General features: G+C 37.0%; 1 protein-coding gene across 1 annotated transcript in view; it reads right to left on the bottom strand.

Moving 5' to 3' along the window:
- The window catches only part of LOC306760319 (CUB and sushi domain-containing protein 1-like), a gene marked incomplete at both ends in the record, with an annotated part of 457,273 nt that overhangs the window by 194,946 nt on the left and 247,487 nt on the right, over positions 1–14,840 (bottom strand). The window lies entirely within an intron of this gene.

Here is a 14,840-nt window from a genome sequence, read left to right as displayed (position 1 = left end):
CAAGAGAGCTGCTAAAGTATTGATAGAGCTTGCTAGAAGAAGGAGAACATAAAAAAATGAAATTGAAAATAATGAAAGAATTACACTTTTGAGAAATATAATAAAGAAAACAAAAAGCACTACCCAACATATCTGCCCAGAGACAGAATATAAGTAGAGTATGCAGTGCTCCTATGGAACGCAGCAGGCCAGTGTGTTACCTTTATCAGCTCCTCTACTGAAATATCTATTCTAACCATAACAGATAATAAGTGAGATATCAAAATGGAAACCATGTGTGCTTTCTAAATGCACAAAGGGAGAAGGAAGAATAAAAGAGACTGTAGTCACAGTTGCAAATAGACATTGGGAAGATGTTGCGGAAGAGGAAGAGGGATCCATCTTTCCCACGACTAATGTAGTAGATTTCCAAATACCTGTCCGCTGGTACCATGCCCTAGATGCTACTAGGACTTGTTCTCTTTGCTAAATAGTACCTTTATATTTAAATATGTCACATCACAGCAGTAAAATGTCATTCCAGAAAAAAACTAGAAACAGAAAACCAAACCTAACAAAGAGTTCAATTCAGTCGCACATTGACCTCCCTGTCCTGGCAAAACTAAACAAAAAATGAGTCGTATCCTTTTTCTGGACAGGATGGAAGTCTAGAAGATTAGTTGATCCATAATGCTGAGAAGGGACTCCTGTAAGATGGTTAGACATGCATAAACTGCCCTTGTGGTGACTCCATTACAATACTCAGAGGTAGGACCTTCAGACATGCACCAGAACTTCCCAAAGCTCAAATATTCTTTTATATATTTCGGGTTTTCAGTTTTCAAACACTGACTTTCAAGATTTTAAAATTGTTTTCTTTTACTTCCAGATTATGGCAGGATTCAAATCTCATACCTATCCAAAATGAGGTAGTGGGCTAAAGTAATTTTTGCTTTTTCAAAAATATTGAGAGTGATGTTTAAAATACTGTATAATTTCCATATGGAAGTTCCTTCCACAACATTAAGTCACTTTCATCTATGAGTCAAAGAAAATTATAAAGAATGACTTGCTTAACACTGTCACAGTTTTTTCTACCTGTGTAGATCAGTGCCTGTGGTTTTTGCACAGCTGGTCTCTCAAAAGTGCATTAATCTTTGTAATGAGGTGTTTATTATGTACTGCAATGTTGCAATAAAATCCCTCCTAGTGTAACTGTCAACAAATTGTTCTTGCTGACACAGACTGATGTTATCCTGCATTGACATTCTCTATCATGTGGGTAGGAGTTGCTAGTCTGTGGTTTTTTCTTTCCCATGTGCCACGATAATGCATGAGCATTCTGGTCATCTAATGTAGACTGTCAACAACACTGCTTACTGTACTGGTGTTGTTTTGCTCTCACCTCCTATCAGTCTGGAACATGAAGTCCCAAAGGATCCAGTCGCTGTTCACCGGAAATATGTTTAGTGATGGGTCCAGTTGGAAGCCTCTAACATGTACTCAGATACTGCTGTGCATTATTTTAATCAACCCTTCAAGCCTCTTGATGAACACAATTTATGCTTGTAATTATTATTGTGCCACTATGTGCTAAACTGTTGCAGTCACTCTTTTCAGCTTCCATGTATGTGTCACCTGCCACAGTTGATTTATTATTTCCTTGCTCTCTAGTTTAGGTCTTAACTCAGACTCCTGTCTTTCAAGGTAACTTTTATATACCGATATATAACGATTTTTCTGCATAGTGTTACTTTGTTGTTTTGAAAAGATTCAGCTAAAATTCATCCATCCAACATGATACCTAGTATGATGCTGACAGAAGAACTCCCTCTATGTGGGTCTCCTTGGGTGGCTTTTACTTCACAGAGCAGTACTCCAAACAATAGCTACTTTTTATGATGCATTAAATGCTCTTCCTCTTTAACTTTAACGGTTGACACCCTATCTAGCAGTAAAGAGACCTGAAGTCAGACTATTGAGCACCAAGCAGTGTTGTGATAAAAACCAGTTAATGATCTTATTAATGATAATGCTGCACACATTACTGAGTGACCAGTAGTGGCCCATTGTACCTACTACTTAATCCTGTGAGAAAACCTTTTAAATTTAGTTATTGTAGATTTAAATGCAATTAATGGTCAATTATTGTATTTTACCAAGCTGATTTAATTTTTTTTTTTAATCAATTAAGGAGTCCAAAAAAGTGTATTGGAGATAAAGTGCAAACCTGATGTGTTGCATTAGCTATTAACAGTTACAGAAAAAACTTCCATGACCTTACTGGTCCAGTAGCAACATATGGAGACGTTAAAAGGGCAAGGACAGAATACCAAAAAAAAAAAAAAAAATGATAGTTTCATGTTGACAAGGACAAGACTAAACAAAGTAAAGTGATTAAAGTCATGCATGAGAACATCAGAAAGATAGGGACAGATTAAGAGTAGATGGGAAAACATAAAAAAAAGACTAGATATGGTGCATCTCCTCCATTATTAATGGAGACGTGCCAGCTGCCTGACATTGGAGTGAGGCAGACATAAGAGGTCAGAGAGGCAGAAGAAGGAGGGATGAGACTGAACTAAAAAGAAGGTCACAAAAGTTTTTGAAAAATAACAAATCAAAGGACAACAGAGGAAAGACAGGCCCAATGAATGAGAAGTAAATGAAGCTGATCTGCAGCACTTTGGAGATGAAGAGGATGCCAGAAAAATGAAGGACTGGGCAGGACAAGACAGCAAAGTAGGTTTTCATATGACAATAAGGAAAGCAATCATAAAAGGACTGATTGAGAGCAAAGGCAGAGAAGAAAGCCGCAAAATAGCAACTTGTATACAGAGACTGGAAATTCACTTATATCAAGATGAGAAAAACGGTCACGAGCCATGACGGATAGTCAGATATGTTAAAAGAAGATACAAGAAGGTAAGTCTCAATGAGGGCAGGCATTACTAATGTTTGATTGTATTAAACAGAGGCAAATGAAAGAAAGACACTGAAGCTGCAGGAGAGCAGAGATAGGAAAACGAAGAAGGATAGAAAAGCAGGAAAGAGCAGCTTTATCACAACTTTCAGTGATTATTTATTCCTAAATCGTCAGTTACTGAGTATTCTTATTATATGGAAGTAGCTCAATATTTTAAAATATAAGTTTTTAAAATGATATGGTATTAATAATATTGAATTATTTATAGCTAAATATTTTTCTCCAAGACAATCTTGTCTCAACTCCTGCTCTGTCCCTTTCTGTCTTTGTTTCTTTTTTCTTCTCCTCTAATAATGTCTTCTTGCGTTTCTTTGCTGAATCAGTGATGCTGTGCATTCAAAACAGTGGATGTGTTTATATTCATTTGCTAGCGTATAAAGCATCCTGAATGACAAAAATGTACGGTACGGTTTCTCAACCCTAAGACAGCAACGGCTCCAGAAATGCACGACATTGTTCAGTAAAACGCAACAGGAATGTAGAGTTTCGAGGTCAGAAAGTTATATAATGCATGTTCTATGTGAAAGAAGAAAAATTGAGCAGTATTACTGAGAAATTGCTAAATGTCAGCCATTTTATTTCCCTGCTGCAATATTATAAGATGATGTGAAATTTTGTCATAATTTAAGGTTAATAAACTATAAGATTTTGGATGCAACATAGCTCAACTGGTTGAGACGATGCTTCATGCACAGGGCTGAAGCTCCTCATAGAAACTGACCAGGATTTGATTTCCAGCTTGGACACAAGCTGCGTATCCACCTATCACGCAAGTTAAAAGACAAAAAAAAAAAAGGAGAAAAAAATAAGCCACTTTACCAGGCTTGTTTTGTACATGGGCAACACACATATTGGATGTCAGGAACAAAGGCTCGTACGTGTTGAAATATGCATAAATGTGCACTTTTCTAACCCTTATATCCCGCTTAAGCACATAAATTCTATTATAAACTTTTACAAATGAACTCCTAACCCAGAACCTAACCTTTACCATTTGCATGTGACAGTGTCAGCTGTCTTTGCACAAGCCTACTTTATTATGCTGTTATGTCAACATCAGTGTAAGTCAACAGGCATCACTCATGACAGAAGATGCATAAAAACAGGGCTACACGCAAGGGAAACATTGTGACTGCAGAGAGTTTAAATTTCTATTGCAAAAGTGCAACGATTTGATGTTTGGATTAATGCTAATGTTGCGTGTTTCGTCATGACATTATTTTTGTCCTCACTGCAAAGTCAGTATAAATGGGGCATATGCAACTATTTCATCTTCCCACTTCATGTGGTGGTTGGCAATCAAAGCTACGCCACATTAACACATCAGTTAAAATCAAGGATAATAAAATTATTTGTAATTTGCTGTGACAGCATTTTTTTTATTTAGACGGTTTAAAGCACAAATTTGTTTGAGAGAGATCGCTTTAGAGCTTTTTTATCACATGAACTTACAAGCTCAAGATCAAAAATATTCAAGCAAAGTGTGGAGAGAATCTGTTAAAGACAGAGTCAAGACAAAAGAAGATGACAAAAAGATGACAAAATGACATGGCATGATGACGTGATCAAGACAAAAAGATATTAAATACAAGTTAAGTAAAAGAAAGTAGAAAAGAAATAAACATAGAAGTTTGCTAGACCAGAAAGAAGAGAGACATTATGACAAAGAAAGAGCAGGAGAGGCACATATACATTAGCCCTGTTTCATTGTTGCACTTATTGCTAGTCTGTGTTGATGTGTGTGTCGACAAAATGACCCAAAAAACAGAGAAACCCAGTGAAATATAATGATTGGAGATAAGTCAAAGAAGTTAAAGCACATTATCCACAACAGATAGCTGTTTATTCCAAGTGTTCAGTGCAAAACCCGGGTACACAGATACTTTAATCTCATAACACCCCCACGCATTCACACAGGAAAAACAAAGCACAAAGACATGCACACACACACACACACACACAGAGTTTGTAAACGTAATTTAAAATGTAAATGTTGTACCAGGACAAATGATGGAAACAGGAAAAGAGAGTGAAAAAGCAGTGGTGATTAAAAAAAGACCAGTGGAAGGGAAACAAAAAGGAAGATAAAAGAGGAAACAACAGAGAGGATGAGAAAGTTGGGGATTTCAACAGAATGGAAATAAGGAGAAAACTAATAGAAATGAAGGGAGGACAAACAGGAAGAAAGAAAAGAGGCAGGTTAACTCTTCACCAGGCAATGTTTACCCATACACAAACGTGTTATTGTGGAAGATATTCCAAAACTTTTTGACTTGTATATATTTTTTTCTAAAATAACAAAAGTTATACAGTATTAAATGGTCATTGGTGACTTTTTTTCTTTTTTTATCTCAATGAAGTAGCTGGGATGGAACCTGATTCTTGATTATTGGTGTTACTTGGTGTGTTAAATAGAAAAAAAAAGACAAAATAAGAAATAAAGGCAAGAGAGGAAGAAATTTTATATTATAGGATAGATGTTGCTGGTTCCAATATATAAGGCTCTGAGGAGCAGCTCCATCTGCACCCTACATCTACATCCATCTGACTTTTGAACGTTCTGGTCAAGTTTGGATTTAAGGGATTAGAGAAAAACAGGCCTAAACCTGACTGTGATCAAGTGAAGACAAGGAAACACAAACACTGTATAATTGCAAACATTGCATTTACAGGATAATAAGACTTGTTTGGAGGAAAAGAAAAGACTCAATAGTTGATCCAAATAAGTTAAAAGTATTTCTATAAGTTACAGTTTGCATTGTCTTTCTGGTAGAGTAACCAGGAAAGGATGGGGTATCAGCATCATTAAAGCCTTTTAGGGACACAAGAAACCTGAAAATAAAATCTTCTTTAAAATTTCAATGTGATGGTGAACCATTCAGACTTTATAAATGTTCCCCATGGCTTCCTTATGGCTCCATTTAGAAACGCTTTCGCTACAGTGTGGGTCCAATGTTTGCCAGATGGATGAAGTTTGACAGTGCATGAAGTTATATCACTTAAGTCTTAATAGAGCCACAGTCAAAGCCCTATAATATGTAATATTAATGTGCAAGTGGTTGTGTAAAATCTCATCAATAGATGAAACCAGGTAAAAAATAATACATAGTGGGATTACTTAATATTATATTGTCCTGCCCTAAAATGCCATATAAATCCATTAGGGTCACATTCTGAATTCCAAACTGGTTCGCGGAAGTTGACAAATGAATGAATTAGAACTTTTTTAAAGGTAACCGATAAACTAAAAATGTGTTTGCTTTAAAATTGATCTTTGCCATTACCTGTAAACGTGTGTTCACCTTTACTAAAGCAGACGTGACCTTTTGCAGGTGTCAACAAATTTGCTTCATAGGCAACAGCTAATCACATTGCATAAAATGACTGTTAATTACAATTGCTGGAAATTGTGACCTTTCGTTTAGCTTAATAAAAGTCTGAGAGGGGTAAAATAGGAAGTGATAACTCAAGGATTACCTCAGTCGGGTTAAATCAGAATCACAAACCTCTGCTTATTAAAAATCCATGGCTACCATATAGTAATAGTACATTACAGAAAATTTATGAGTTTTCACTTGCGACAGAGTTTAAATTAATGTGAATGATTTAGTGGCCATTAAGGGACATTATGTGATTAACTGTTGATGGCCAGGCAACTTGTTCATGCAGTACTAGCCTCTTGCAGGACGTGCATTCATTTACTTGAAGAAAATATGGAAGACAGAAAAGGAAAGAAGGTAGAAAGGTAGAAAGAAAGGCCAAAAATGGTGAGCAGAAAGATATCTAGAGCTACTATTGAAAGAGACTTTTAAAATTATAGGAATATTTGAACACAAATAAAGAAAGAAAAATGAGTTAAAAGTCACAAGTCAGTGTGAAAAGAGAGGGGGAACAGATTTCACAGCTGTAATGATCTGATCTTTAGATTAATGGAAATGATAAGCCAGGTGCCCTTTCCAATGATATCACAAGATTTTGTCTAGATTAGTAGAGTTGGGGAAATGTTAAAATGACTGATATACTAGTTTTTTTAAGCAAACAGTGGTTTCTATCTGGCTAGGTTTCACCACATCGCTGGATTTATTAGAACTGCTGGAAGGGGTTTGTGCAGCGTGACACCCAACCATTGTTCCTTTCTCTTATCATTGAACTGGTTTTTTATGTCCATTGTCCAAACACACACACACACACACACACACACACACACAAATTGATACGTTTTCTCAATATTGAAATATATAGAAAATGATTCTACTAATGATGATTTAGTACCACTATAAAAATAACTATTTTATAATTACGAATGAAAATTATATTTGAAAGTATACAAATTAAAATAAAAAGGCTGCATGTGGGGCTGATTTGTGAACAGGTGGGTCTTGCCAAGTAGGGTCCTTCCTAATTCCTGTTCCCAATGAACAACTTGCAACAAGTTGAATAAACAAGACTATTAAGAGACTTTAACACAAAATAACTTTTTGCCCTAAGATTACTAGGAAAACTGTGCATTGACGCCAACATTGGAGTGACATTGGAGCGTCCATGTACCTGTTACAAACTGTGCCGTCGCTTCATGCACTAAGTGAAGTGTACCAGAGTGTCCTGGTTAATTCCTAATAAATAAATTGTTGCAGTAAACATAAATTACCAATTCAAAGTCACACCAATATGAATCTGTCTTAACACTGGAGTTTCTGTAACCACAAACATTTTTGTCATTTTGCTAAAGTTGCCCCAAGCCAATTTCACCACTACCTCAGTATTGTTCTCATGGAAATGCCCTAAAAAGATGTGTGCATGGCGTCACTGTGGCTTTCTCTGCCGTTTCAGAGGCACCTGGCGACTGTTTAAGTCTACATTTTCAGGATCTTTACAAGTAAACTGTGCTCAAAAAACACGTCTTAGACCCAATGAAAAGAAGCATCTTTATGGCAATGAGCTCACAAAAGAGGTGAAGAATTGTTACAGTACAAAAACACCGAAAAGATAAATCAGCTGAACAATGGGTGGAGTTCAGGTTTAGATGCATTGCCACTGGTTTTAGTCTTTACCTTATGTTTGGTGTAAGTTTAAACACCTGTCATAAATCTAAAAGCTATTTATCAATAGATGTTCTTGCAACCAATTTACATACAGATAGAATAAAACCTTTGAGTCAACCAGTTGTCCGCTGCAACTACTTCATCATATTGAAAATGTATATGTTAATATGACATAGCTTGATTTGAAAGCAAATATAGTTATAGCTAACACAGCTTATCTGTTCAGCAAAATAATTTCTTGTCTGGGCATTTTAAAAAGAAAAGTCATGTAATACATGTTAAAAATATGAAAGTAGTCAAAAATATGAGAAAGTATATATATATATATATATATATATATATATATATATATATATATATATATATATATATATATATATATATTTATTTATTTTTTTTTATTTATTTTTTTTAATAACAAAATATATAGAAAAAAATGTAATAGGTTGTAACATATGTTATAAAATATTGTCCTAACATCCTTATTGAAAATATGCAGTATGTTTATTAAGGTAAATAAATAGGATGAATATGTTTCCATCTTATGGTGAATTTTGGCCCCGATAACGCTGTCAGTTCCATACTGGAAATGTGACTTGTGCGCGTACTGGGTGGCCTATTGACATTTCACTTGCAAAATAGAGGAACATAAAGAAACACACAAAAGGGCTCACAACATAATCCAGCCTTTGTACCTCAGTACACACTACCAATGCAAATAACTAGAGGTCTAATGAAATCTCTCTGACCCTCTCTTCTGACCCTGCCTCTGTCATTCATTTTGTCTCTTAGATGAATGCTTTCATTCCTTCTGCCACTCTTGGTAAAGCCTTAGGCACTCTTATGTCTGACCTCACTTAGCTAGCAGTTTTCAAAAGCATAACAACCAGCAGGTTAGTCGCATATAATATATTTAGAGTTTGTGTGTCTGTGTGTGTTTGTGTCCCACAATTTGTGTGTCTATGCAGTGGTGTTTGTAAGTATGTGTCTATGTGTGACAGCTAGTCAACATGACATTCAACCTGCCAGCTAGTAGACAGGAACATGAAACAGGAAATTGCTTTTGGGACAGCCAATCAGAAAAATCTCTCCGTAAACAGGAAGGACCCGTCACAGTGGACCTGTCAGGTGTCACTCATTTCCACAATGACCCTTCCAGATGCCTCAGTGAAAATGTCAATCATTACATAATGACTTCTCTGGAGAAAAACACTTAGGATTGTATAAGTATCTGCATGGCTTTACCAGAAAGCCTTTTAAAAGTATATGTACCCATAGTGATCGGAGCACTGGGGGCCGTGTCCCTCACACTGGAGAAGTGGCTCCAACAGATACTTGGTGAAACATCAGACATTTCTGTCCAGAAAAGTGCCCTCCTAGGAACAGCTAAGACACTACGTAGGACCCTCAAGTTCCCTGGACTCTGGTAGAGAACCTGAGCTTGAGAGATGAACAGTCACCCGCCCTACCCTGGGAAGATGGGAGGGGTGGGCGAGGGAGGAGTTTGTTTTTCTGTGAAAATCCTGCAAATTGTTGCATTTGTCAGCAGACTATCATCCGATATGAAACATCTGGCTGATTTTATTGTAACAGTTTCATTCTGACTTGTAACCTTTGTCTTTTTACCCTTTACTTTTGTATCATCAGTAACAGAAACTTACATGTGATTACTTCAAAATATACAGGACTGTATTTCTGCAAGGTTCCAATTTTTATGTTGTGGTTCATTATTTCACAACCTAACTAGGTGGCTTATCAACCAAATAACAGATCTGCTAACCTGGTTTCTGGGTTTTATTTAAATTCAATTCAACTTTATTTATATAGCATCAAATCCCGGCAATGCCATCTCAAGATGCTTTACAGACAGAGAAAAAAACATAATAAAAGCCAATTCATAATAGCCTATATAAGGAAACCAAAAGATTGAGTTGGAGGGTCCAACTCAATCTGTTTTATATATTCAGCTGAACCTAAACAATGATTATATGTGTCTTGTAATCTGCAATCCTCCTGGTCATAGCAAAGGACTTTGGTTGCTACAGTCTGGGTTATCCATGTGAAAAACTGTTAGATATACTTTTTCCTCTATACTCCATATCTTTGTCCTGAATTGCAGAGGGTGCAGTGACAGTGGTCCTTAAATGTTAAATGTCAAAGCCAAGCTTTGTGTGAATAGTTGAGTGCATGTTATCTGTCAGAGCCTAGAGAAATGATCAACAGCTCACCCTGTCAGAGGACCACTTAAGGCTTGACACAAACACATGCACACAAAACGCTCTCACACAAATGGTATCATGAGAATGCAATGGCTGATGTGAACTGCTCTGCTAGTGACAGCACTTAACGCACAATTATTCTCCATTCCTTTTGTTTCCATCTGCTGCTATTCTCTGCTTCCTTCACTCAACATATTTATCTGTCAACCTACACATTTAGTTTCTTTGAGAATTTCAGCACAAAACATCTCTCCCCATATAAGACATCACTTGCATTCACAAAATTTAAAGAGGGAAACAAAAGTTTAAAAATTCATCTTTGAGATTACGTTTTATCATTTAAAGTGTTAGGGATCAGTCATGCAGACATAAAGCCTGCATTCAACGTTTCAAGCTTCAAGCACATGGCGTTTCCTTGTTTTTGTATAACATTTAAGTTCTTTTGCGTCATTAACATGGCTAATTTAGTCCATTTATGGTGTCCTTGCATGTCTACCCTGATGGAGCAAACAGAGTGGTAACACGAGTAACCCTGGGGCATATTCAGTGGTATAGCTGATGTGTGAGCATTGAAAGGAACAAAGAAGAAGCCGTGGTTCAAGATGGAAATGACACCAGAGATGGCATCCTGTCGTTTACAAGCTCAGTGCACAGCCCATTGGGTTTTCTGGCACCAGTTTACTTTACTTGTCAAGACGATTAAGCAAGAACCACATTGGAGAGGCTGCAGATGGGATGACGATCGACCAAAGGACAACTCGCTTCAAAAGAAAAGGTGGTTGGAGTACTTGAATCAGCTAATTACTGTGTTGTGCGCCTGTGGAATCTGGACAGTAAAACACCCTCAACTACATCACTTTGCACATGCCAGTGAAAATGGATATGGAACTGTAACCTAAGTCCTTATGTTTAATTAGTTTAATTTCTGCCTGATGAAGATTGAGTAATGCCAGAGGAAGGCAAGAATTCATTTACTCTCGCCAAAGACTAACACTTTTCTATGCCTATTCTCAAACGTGTGCATCAGAATGTAGGCCACAGCAGGTGGACTCAAACACTTTCCAAGGTCAGGAGGAGATTTTGGATTCAGCTGTCAGGAAAATCATTGGTGATTACAACTTTTTGTAGAACCAAAATGGAAGAGCTGTGGAAAAAAAAAAAAGATGAGAATCCTTACTGACATATCACAATTTACCAACACAGAAGTGGATTATTTTGGACCGACTGAAGTAGAGAGGGCAAAGTCAGCATATAAGCAATATATTTGCCTCTATGGCAGGCAGTGCTGTCCATCTGGAACTAGAGATTTCACTGGATGCAGACACATGCATCGATGTACTATTGCATGATATCAGCAGGAGAACATAGGTGGAACATTGACTGCAGACAATGGCACTAACTTCATTGCAGCAGATTGAGAACTGAAGGAGGCCCTCAACGCTTTGAATGAACAGGATTCAAGGAGCCATGGCACATGTTGGAACCCAGTGGAGTTTTAATCCTCCAGCAGGTCGACAGCATAATATGTAGGAAAGAATTATCCAACTGGTGAGAACAGTACTCAGTTCTTCTCTACTCTGTCCTTGTTCCAAGAAAGACAGAAGTAGAATGTGGAAAATGAGTTTTACACCTGGAGATATTGTGGTGATGGCCTCTTGGAAAGGCTCTGTTGGTTTTTCCAGACAAACAAGGAATAGTGTTCTGTCCAATGGAACTGTAGTTCAAATTGGCCCTATTAGGGGCTTATATAGTGTCACTTGGTATGATAATGTGTAGAACAGAAAGACTTCACATGGGTTGTTAGATTTTTGGTCCAGAAGGGCAAAGGGTCTCTGATTGCAATGGCACCAGTATAGAGGATGCACTTTGCACTTGTTTGTTGACAAAGAGTTTACTTTTATGCATGATAAAAAAAAAAAAAAGTCACTAAGCCAACATTAAAAATAAACACGGGGGCCATTGAGTCACTATGGGGCAGTGCAACCACGAAAAAACATGCCAACCTAACCTTACGTCAAGCAGTATCAGTACCTCAGTAATAGACTTTACCAGTAGCTGTTATAATTACCCTGATACTATTTGCTGTCAGAACTTCATTCTATTGTAAATGTTACTGTGGTTTGTTGCAGCACTGTTATATCTCCCATCAGCCTCAACAAAAAGTTACTGGTTATTCCAGCCTTGGATATAGAGGGGATCCTGAATGACAGGGGTAGGCAACTCCGGTCCGGCAAATGTTAGGAGTTTCCCTGCTGCAACCCTGCAGCTCTGCACAAGTCTGTAAATTAGGTCTAATCTGTGCCAGGTGTGTTGCAGCAGAAAAACTCCTAACATGTGCAGGACTGCAGTACTCGAGGACCGGAGTGGCCTACCCCTGCTGTATGAGATTTCATGGCATAGTGAATATTCGTTGATATTATGTGTGGCGTTAAACTCACAAGTGGGTATTTTTGTACTAAGGTAGCTCAGATGTACTAGTCTGAACACAGAGGTTGTCTACACACACACAGACACAACTGTGTCTTTTAGACCAACATAATATGATATTATGAATACAGGGGTCATGTTGTGACTGTTATAGTGTCTTTTGATGAGAGCAGGAAAATAAAAGCACTGGAATGGTGGCTGAATTTCTGTGAATGTTAATCTATATGGAGCATTAAGATGTAATGATTACTTAGCCTGTGTTTCATTGATAGGTATTATCAGGGTGTATATGCATGTGTGTCTGCATTAGGGTGTGAGCATGTGTGTGCAGTATGAGTTGTGGTGGATTGGTAGGGCTCCCAGCATGATTTTTCTTTTGTCCGAGCCCAAGCCTGGGTGAATCTTCTCTGTTACTTTAGCGGAATTTAACTCTACAGGTCTCCCTTGATAATGATAATAATAATAATATAAAAAAAAAAAAAAAAACAACAACTTGATGCTGACTGACAGAATTATAGTCGAAACGTGAACTGTGTTACACAGGGTAAGCACGAAAAGAGCAATACACTTTCTAAGAATTGAAAAGAGGTATTTTTTCAGTGTTCTCAGTAGCATCATCTGTAACATTAGTTAAAACAGCACATCCATGTTGATGTTTTAAAATGTATACTATCAGCACACTTACATGGTATTGTGGATGACGGCATTAGCTAGTACATTTAGCATGTACTTGTATTTTAATACCTTAAGTAAAAAAAGGAAGTACTTACTTTTACTCTTTCAAAATAAGTAATGTGGTACTTTTACTGGAGTCTATTTTATTTCTGCTTATAAATTATTTAACTTAAAACTACAATGCATAACTTATTTGGCTATTTCTTAGCAAAAATCAAGTATCACTTGCATAAATATGTATTTTACTGATGTCTAATCAAAATCAAATCCAAATGAAAGCATAGTCATAGCTTACAATGAGTTGTTTACAATTACATAGGTGGTGGTGGTCACCAGCTTTGAATACAGCAGTGGAAAGGGGACAAACTTGTTAGCCTTGTGTGTTTTAGCTGTTTTCCCTGTATGTTTTCCTGCGAAGAGGAGACACAAACAAGAATGACGTGGATCGTGCAACTTGCTGTTTTCTAGTGAAATGGAAGACCACCCATTTTCTTTGCCCCATGAGAGGAAGGAAAAAATGGCCAAGAAAAGAAAAAAGAAACAATAACCTGCAGAAAATGAGTGTATACATTGGTGTAGCATTAGACTTTTCATGAGTGAAAGAGAATTCAAAACTAACATGGAGGTTTAGGCTTTCTGCTGGACAGGTCAGCTAATTCAATCAAACTTAATCCAACTGTTTTCAGTTGCTGTTACGCTTCACAGAAGTCATACCAGCAGGTCCTTCTTTCAGCCATGTCTTACCAGAGTTCCTTGTGTTTCACATTTTTTTCCAGCTGATTGGTACCAAATACATGGAAGGCATACTTGTAACTTTTTGCATCAACATTGATACACATTTATGTACCATCCTGTATTTCATCACGTGACGAGACAATCCAATTTCTACAAGATGCAGACATTTCCACATTTGTCACTCTTCGCGGCTTTGGTAGTGGTAATAATTTTCTTAAACAGTGAGGCGCCAGAGAACACTACTTGGTATGTTGCAGTAATCTAACACACAACTAGATGGGAGTAATTTTCATACACAGAGGATTTAAATGCAATGTATCAGTACATCCTTAACTACTAATGTATTTCGACAATAAAGCTTGTTTTCTGTTCATCTGTTGCATTGTTTGTGTGGTATAGTCAATGAGTGTGATTTTAGTAGGCCTTCATTTGCAGCTACTTTATATTGCCCAAACAGAACATGCCCTTCTCAAAGAAATTTACATTGGTCAGACATGCATTTTTGTTTCTAAACCAAATGCCACTTTGTGTTTAGAAGAGCCCTTGAAGACTTTAGCAACCACAAGACAGGCTGAAGAAAAGCTCATACATCATATAGATTTTATACATATGATTACAGAAACTAACACATGCGTTTCAGAATTGATGCAACACATTTCATCAAAATCTATATTTATAATGCAGCTGTGAGATAAAATAATTGCTTTTAATAAAAAGCAGACATAACACATGGCTTAAAAATGGATATTTTAAACTACTGTGAAATGAAAGCACTTT

Source organism: Telmatherina bonti (genome assembly GCF_933228915.1).
Source record: "Telmatherina bonti genome assembly, chromosome: 1".
In the NCBI taxonomy this organism is placed as follows: Eukaryota; Metazoa; Chordata; class Actinopteri; order Atheriniformes; family Telmatherinidae; genus Telmatherina; species Telmatherina bonti.
This window is presented reverse-complemented; position numbering and strand designations above follow the sequence as displayed.